This window comes from Lactuca saligna, chromosome 3 (assembly GCF_052625555.1).
Source record: "Lactuca saligna cultivar CGN05327 chromosome 3, ASM5262555v1, whole genome shotgun sequence".
Lineage (NCBI taxonomy): Eukaryota > Viridiplantae > Streptophyta > Magnoliopsida > Asterales > Asteraceae > Lactuca > Lactuca saligna.
Window position 1 is genome coordinate 213748872 of NC_136419.1, and position 8629 is coordinate 213757500.

The following is an 8629-nucleotide window of genomic DNA, read 5'->3' on the forward strand; positions in this document are numbered from 1 at the left end:
AACCGATGTTTTTGTTGTTCTTGATTTTCATGTCAATCTTTTATCTGTTCATTAGTTGTGTAAGGAAAACAAATGTAAAGTTACTTTTGATGAAAATAATTTCTATGTTTAGGATTCTCTATCCAAGATGACTGTGGAGACTAGTAAAGAATTTGGAGGTCTTTATTATCTTGAAAATAACTCTCTAGGTAGGTTAATTTTTGTAAACAGTTCTAAGTATTTTGTTTCTAAACTTACTTGGCATAATAGGTTAGGTCATCCTGCTGACAAGTCTTTAAATGTGTTAAAACCTATTCTTAAATGTGAAAATGAAAATGTAATGCCATGTGAAGTTTGCCATAAGGCTAAACAAACAAGAGAACCTTTTCCATTAAGTGAACATAAGTCTAGTAAACTTGGTGAACTTATTCATCTGGATGTTTGGGGTCCTTATAAAGTTCTTGCTTCTGGTGGTTTTACAATTGTTGATGATTTTAGTAGAGCTACTTGGGTTTATCTGTTGAAGTCTAAAAGTTATGCTCAATTTTGTTTTCGTGAGTTTCATGCCTTGGTTAAAAATCAATTTAGCGTTAAAATTAAAACTATCAGATCTGATAATGGGACTGAGTTTGTGAATTTTAATATGAAAACTTTTCCTGAAAGTAAGGTTGTCATACATCAAAGGACATGTGTTCATACTCCACAACATAATGGTGTTGTGGAGAGAAAACATAGACATCTTTTAAATGTTTCTAGGTCTCTTTTATTTTAGTCTGGTTTGCCTAGAAAGTTTTGGGGAGATGCTGTTCTTACAACTATTTTTTTTATAAATAGAACTTCTTCTGTTTTAAATGGTAAAACTCTTTTTGAACTTGATTAAGAATGTGTTCCTGTTTTTGATAAAATTAGGGTATTTGGATGTTTATGTTTTTCAACTAAACTTGACGTTAAAGATAAATTTTTTGAAAGATCTGAAAAGTGTGTCTTAATTGGTGATTCTAATGTTAAAAAAGGGTATAAATTGTTTAGTCTTGATATCGGAATTTATTTTTTCTCCAGGGATGTGAAGTTCTATGAGTATGTTTTTCCTTTTTAAATGGCTTCAAAATCTGGTGCTTTTCCTGGTTTTTTTTAGTATCATTCATTGACTGATAATGGTCCATGGGATCCTTTTTTGAATGACGAGATGTTGTTGTTTGATGATCTTGATGATACCCAAGATACTAGGAATTTAGATGATACCTATCAGGAGGATGATATTACTGTTGATCAACCAGTGAGTGCAACCGATCTAGTCTTGAAGGTAGTTTAAATAGAACTGCAACTCTTCCTGAACAAGAAGGTTCTCCAGGTTGTGAAACACATGGTTCGCAACCTGATCCAGTTACATTTGAATTTCTAAACAATTCTGAGGAAAGTGTTGTTTCCACTTCTTCTAATAGTCAATCTTTAAGAAGATATCATAGAGAATCTAAATTTCCTAAAAAAATATAGTGATATTGTTATTGAAGGAAAATATAAATATGGAATTGAGAAATATGTTAACTATTGTTTTTTAGATTCTGAAAATAGATGTTTTTCAGCTAATCTTTATAAGACTGTTGAACCTCATTCATATTATGAAGCTTCCTTAGATCCCAATTGGGTTAAAGTTGTGAATGAGGAAATGAAAGCTTTGTATAGAAATCAAACTTGGATTATTTGTGATTTGCCTTCTGATAGAAAACCCATAGGTTGTAAATGGGTTTATCATATTAAATATAAATCCAATGGTGAGGTTGAAAGGTATAAAACTAGGTTGGTAGTTAAAGGCTATAATCAAAGACAAGGTTTAGATTATAAAGAAACCTTCTCTCATGTAGCTAAAATGGTTACTATTAGAACTGTTATTACTATAGCTGTTAATTTTGGGTGATAATGTATTTTTATATGGTGAATTAGATGAAGATGTTTATATGTCTTTGCCTCCAGGATATCATCATAGAAATAATAATCAAGTTTGTAAATTATTGAAATCTTTATATGGACTTAAACAGGCTCCTAGAAAATGGAATGAAAAATTATGTGGTTCTTTGTTTGAATTTGGTTTTATATAATGTATAAATGATTTTTCTCTATTTGTTAAGTCTGATAATAATTGTTTCTTGCTCTTTTAGTTTATGTTGATGATATTATTCTTACAGGTAGTAGTGTTGATGAAATTAATAAAGTAAAGAGTTTCTTAAAATCTAAGTTTCTAATTAAAGATTTGGGAAAGTTAAAGTTTTTTTTTGGTATTGAAGTTGTTGATATTCATAATGGTATTTTTTTATGTCAAAGGAAATACCGCATTGAGTTAATTCATGAATTTGGTATGTTAGGTTGTAAACTTGTTAAAGTTCCTTTGGATAATAATGTTGTTATTAAAGGAGATGGCTTGGATAAAAATGATATTTTAATACCTAATGTTGTTTAATTAAAAAATTAGTGGGTAAGATTATTTACTTAACCATTACCAGGCCGGATATTTCTTATTTTGTGCAAGTTTTAATTCAATTCATGCAAAATCCAAGAAAGTCTCATTTTAATATTGTTATAAGGCTTCTAAGGTATTTAAAGGGTAATCCCGGAAGAGGATTTTCTATTGTGAAATCGAATTCTCTGAATATTAAAAGCTTTGTTGATGTAGACTGGGCAAAGTGTCTTGTTTCAAGAAAGTCTGTAACAGGTTATGCAGATTTTTTTTGGTAATAATCTTGTTTCGTGGAAGAGTAAGAAACAGGAAGTTGTTTCTCAATCCTTTAATGAGTCTGAATATCGAGCCCTTAGTATTATATTATGTGAAATAATTTTGATTTTGAAAATTCTTTTTGATCTTGGAATTAAGAATAGAACTCATGTTCCAATATTCTGTGATAATGCATCAGCAATAAAGCTTGTTCTTAATCCAGTATTTCATGAGAAAACCAAGCACTTTGATGTTGATTTTAATTTTATTAAAGATCGTGTTTCAAAAGGAATTGTTGAGGTTTTAAAAGTTAGTTCCTATAATAATTTGGCTAATATTTTTACTAAGGTCTTGAGTGTTTCTCAACATGAATGGATTTGTCAAGAATTGGGTCTTGTTGAACTTTTCCATGGAGTTTTGCTAATGTTTCCATTGAATTTTAAGTGTAAGGAGGGGTGTTGAGTTAGTTGATGTCTATTTCTTCAAACTTATAATTCATTGGTATATCTTTTTGTATCCTTAATATATATTTATTATTTATTTAGGGTAGATTGTGTTAGTTTGTATTTCTTGCATTTGTTAGATATTTGCAAGAATGGTGGTTAGTGCAAAGATTGTGGATCTTCTGGATTGCGGAGCACTTTTGGAAATTATCAAGTAAAAACACGCAGGTTATACTTGATTTATAACTGGGTTGACCTGTTGTTTAAATGAGTACTTTGTGTGTTGTTTTGATTCATTTTGACTACTTTCATTCTTACGATTCACTCATTCTCTCTGAGTTGTTCATATCGAGTCCGAGTCTGTTCATATCGAGTTAGGGTTGTTCTTATTCCTTCTTTTATTGATTGTTTGTATTTAGTAGATAGATTAGATGATAATCAGAGGGTTGAGTGTAATTGTAGTAAGGTTTCTTTTGATAATCAGAGGGTTGAGTGTAATTGTAGTAAGGTTTCTTTTGTAATTTTCCTCACTCTTTGTAAAAGCTAATTTCTTACTAACATGAAGATTTGTGAATGCACTATGCATTGAATGTGCTTCTTAGCTTTCTACAATCTTACCGAATCGCAAAGGTGATCCTTTATTTTTCATAGTTTTTGTTAAGTGTTTTTTTCAATTTCTGAAGTATTTGGTTTCTTTGAAAAGGTGACAATAAGTTTCATACTTTCAAGCAATTCTTCATTGTTTTTTATAAGTTGGGAATTTCGATCTACAAAATTTCAATGGGTTTTGTTTCAATATAGCAATTTGTTATGCAGGTAAAAACGGAAATGATAACTATGAATTTGATAAAGCATCCAACCCCCCCCCCCCCCATTGCTTATATTTATTTAACTCTAATTTTACCTAATTTTTGCGCTCTAACATGGTGAGAGCTTTTGGATTATATTTTCATCCACTGATATTTTTATGTGCTTTTCCTTTTTAGCTTATCTAAGTTTGATTCTTAACAATTCAAATGCAACCTCTTGCATTTCAGGGCTTAAAAAATGCAAGGTCACAACATTCCTGCTTCACCAGGTATAATTAGAATTCCACCTCACGAGTGAATTTTTTGTTGCTATTAATGAAAAGAAATCCAGTACATTGCTTGATTGCAAACCATGGTGCTCTCAAATCAGAGGTGATAAGTTTAGGCTTTGAATTTGTTTATTTGTGTGTATTTGTGTTTATATATGTATACAAAACTTAGGAATTTGTTTCTTTTCTCTAAGCTTTTTGAAATAGAGTAGCATTACACTTCAACTATTGACATGCCTCTTCATTGAACTTCAACTTTTTGATGAAGATATTCGTAGGCAATTTAATTTGAATGCAGTAATGATAACGCGACATAAATTTCCAGTCTTTTTTGTTATAAATGGGGTATAAATATGCATGGAATATGAAATTTTATCTAATGGGGTCATAATGTAATAGTGTAAGTGGTTGTTGCAAGGTTAACCTTGAACATAGAGAAATATGCAGCAAAAACACATGTGAAGACTTTCTCAGGATCAAAACGTAATAGCTAGCCTAATGATTCGTTTTTGTGATCAAAATGTCCTCATACATACTTGAACCATATTTGAGGTAAACTTTATTATACATTTATTTTTGCATCAACTTTGAGTTGAAATTGTTTAAAAGGTATACATTTGTTGTGTAAAGTGATATTCTATTCAATCATATATGTATTAATGTTATTATTGGTGTTTTCATGATTCATACTATTGCAATTTGGAGTGTAACGCCCTATTCTGAAAGTATTTGTTTAGGGATTTCAGATCTCGAGGCGAGGAGCGTTTCGGTCTTCTATGGGTCTTGAAGTTTTTAATTGAGAATTTTTGGTCCGAAGTGTGTCGTTAGGAGTGTAGTGCTTCTCGTCCCCTTTTCATGGATATAAAGTTCGTCAGAAACAGACATCGGGTGAGGAAGTCATGGCACTTGTAAGATAGTGGCATAAATGGTCCCTTATGGAGAAAAGTTGGCATGGAGGACCATGCAGGCAAAATGGAAGCGTGCGGGTACGCCCAACGTAAGCTGGATTACGCCCAATGTATAAAGGAGAATGATCGCGGGTATCATAGGCGTACGCCCAGCATACGTCCAGAGTCTAGAAACCCTAAATTTAGGGTGTGCCACTATATAAGGAATGTTATACACTCAAGTTTCAACCTCCATTCCACCTTAAAGAGCTGCTATGAAACCCTAACCCTCCTTTGAGTGTTTTGGAGCTTTAGAGGCCTGTGGACAATATTCTAGAGTTGTAAAGCCATTTCCTCAAGCAAGTGAAGAACAAGGAAGGTGGGGGACTAAAGGCGAATATATAAATCTGGGGTTATTGCTTCATTTCAGACTTCTTGGAGGTATGAAGTTCATGACTTTAATTAAGGATGAACAGATCTAGTTTTGGAGTCATTTTGGGTCCCAAGATTAGACCTTTAAGATGGAATCTCGTTTTTGAGCTTAGGGTTGCCACCCTCAAGGCTAAGAGTAGTCCATAAGTAGTAAAGTTTCGAACTTGCTAGCCCATTCATAGTCATGCATGAGATCTAGCCCTCTTTTTGGAAGTGGAAGATCATTTTTGGAGTTGAGTTGTTTGGGGCCAAGTAAAGTCACCAAGTCCGTGACTTTATGAAATAAGACATGGAAAAGGATCTGGATCTGAGTTTGTAGCCTCTAGAGTGGTGTAATAAGCACTTAATGGAAAAAAGGACTTAACAGGAGATTTATGCTGAGCGTACAAGGAGGTACGCCCAGCGTACGCACTACCTGGCCAGTACGCTTAGCGTACGTAGTGGTACGCGCTGCGTAATCCATCTGTTTGGGTTTTGTATATTTGGGCCGTGTTTTAGGCCATGCTTTGGGTCTTTGGTCTTCATGGGCCATCAGGAATCAGCTAATTTGGTTCAATTGTAAGTTTTGGGCTTGGGGTAAGGCCTATTAGAGGGATTGAGCCCAATTTGGCAAATTGGGCCATTAGTGGGCTTGGGAAGCTTACATAGTATTGGGCCTTTTATATTATGGTTTGGGCCTTAGTTATGGACCAAATTGGATTAGGGGTAAAATGGCCCTTTTACCCTAAGAAGGATTATTGAATTGGACTAATTGGTATTTTGGTATTGGTAGCTCGGGGAATCGGAGGATCAGCAGTTCGGGAATTGCCAGTTAGCAGTCAGGAGGAGTATCAGCAGGGTTCAACAGTGCAAGGTGAGTCTCCTCACTGTGTGCATGGGTCTACGGCCATAATGTCGGCCCATTATGTTTATGCTTATGTTTATGAGTAGAAGGAAGACTCGGGGGTTAGCCCTAGGCATTTATTGATATATGTTCCGGGTTATGTCTTGATGTTGGGCGAGGCCCGATGAATGTTAGGATGCTAGAGGTCTTTGTGATTCTTGCATGTGTCAGTATGGTAGGTTTCGGACCGAGGGTCCGATGTCGAGGTAAGCCCGAAGTATGTTAGGTAATAGTGTGTCTCCGGACTGGGGTTTCGATACCAGGGAATCCCGAGGAAGGTTCTTAGGTTGAATGTTAGATTATACTTGTTGTGTTCGTGATACTTGTATGTGCCTGGTAAGGAGGTGAGTGTGAGCGAGGTCCCGTATCTCATCACTAGCTGAGTATGGATGGGGTTCCATATCTCGATATTAGTATAGTAGGGGCGAGGCCCGTGATAGGAAGGGTGTGAGTGTGAGCGGGGGCCCGTATCTCACTACTAGTAGAAGTATGAACGGGGTTTCACTACTTCAGTAGCAGACTAAGGGCGGGCCCCAAGTCAGGCAAGGCCTTAGAACATGGTTCAGTTAGATTATGTTTTGTATGCACTAGTATGATATTTTGTTTGTATGTATGTGTATGGAGGGCGAGGCCTAGAAACAGGCGGGACCTATGAGAAACAAATCTGTATATCGAGCGGGGATCGATGCCAAGTGAGACCTGATGGCAGACGGGGCCTGAGGCCGGACGGGGCCCGATGACAGGCGAGGCCAGATGCAGTGGGCGGGGGCCCAGTATATGGTTATGTGTTCCTGGTTATGCGTATATGGTATTTGGTTGGTTGGGGAACTCACTAAGCTTCGTGCTTATGATTTTCAGTTTTAGTTTCAGGTACTTCCGGTAGTGGCGGAAAGAGCTCGGGGTGATCGCATGGCACACACCAAGAAGTTTGGCTTGAGATGTTTACTCTGATAATAAGAACATGTTTTAAATTAACACCCCGACTTTATGTTACGACTTATGCTATGAATTGATAGATTTTGGTTCGATAAATGATTTAAAAATGAGATTTTCGGTCATGATTTTTGGGATGTTACATGGAGCTTTTTTTTTTTTTGGTAAAAATACACTAATTCGGGGATAAAGAACCCACTAATCTGAAATTTTGTTGGGTTTTGTTGATTCCTTTTGTTTTTTCAGAGTGTTCACAACAATAGAACGGGAAAATTATCCCAAAGCTTATTGTATTAAGGAGGAGCTATGGCAATTGGGAAGTCTTTAGGAGCTAATTGTAAAAAATAGGAAGGTAATTTTCTTACTTTCATTTTTTTCTATTATGATATGTCTTTTGTTAAGTTGCAGTTAATCTAATTGAAGATTAAATTTATCTTAACATGAAGCTAAGCCTACTTGAAATCACAGTCAACATATCAGATGATGATACAATTACATTTACATTTATGTTGGTACCTTGGATCCTTAGGAAGTTGTATGCATTCCACATGATGTTCAGCTAACGCACATGTAGTGATGAAATACACCAAGAAATGTGAGGTAACGGTTAATATAGCTACCCATCAAGTAATTAACATTTCCGTTATGTGTTAATTTATCCAACAAAATCTAATATGGTTCTTGAAATTTGCAGATGATAATGATTTTGGGAATCAATGTCCAGTAGTATATTATGGAAATGTTATATCTTTTAAGGCATTGTCATTCATTCTTTTAATTGGATCTTTAGTAGGAATAGCAAAAGTCGCATATCTTGGTCCCAGTGGTTGCAAAACCCCCCTTTTATATGACTCTTTGTAATTGGTTTTTGATTTCTAGCTTTTGCTAGTTTTTCTTTATAAAATTGTGGCTGTGCAAAAAAAAAAACATCATTGTCCTCAAAAGGGGTATAGTATCTCAAAATAAAGGTACTCAAAGTCTTGATAGTATTGGTGGAGTAACATAACTGAATTCTCATATGAACTGAGGGTTTGAGTGTTATTTGTTGAATCCAAAGGTAATATGAAGCACTAATTCACAACCATGTTTCACCTACAAAGAGAGAATTGAGAGCAAAAGAAGCCAAGAAATTCAACTTTATTCTACACAAATATCTCAAGTTCAGTAACTTTATGCTGCATACATGTGTCTTGGAAATGCAGTTTTGACATAAAACTGACGAATAAAAAATCAAATTTGTTTAAACAGGCAATGCACTTTTAACTAAAAAAATAAATTTATTTTTGA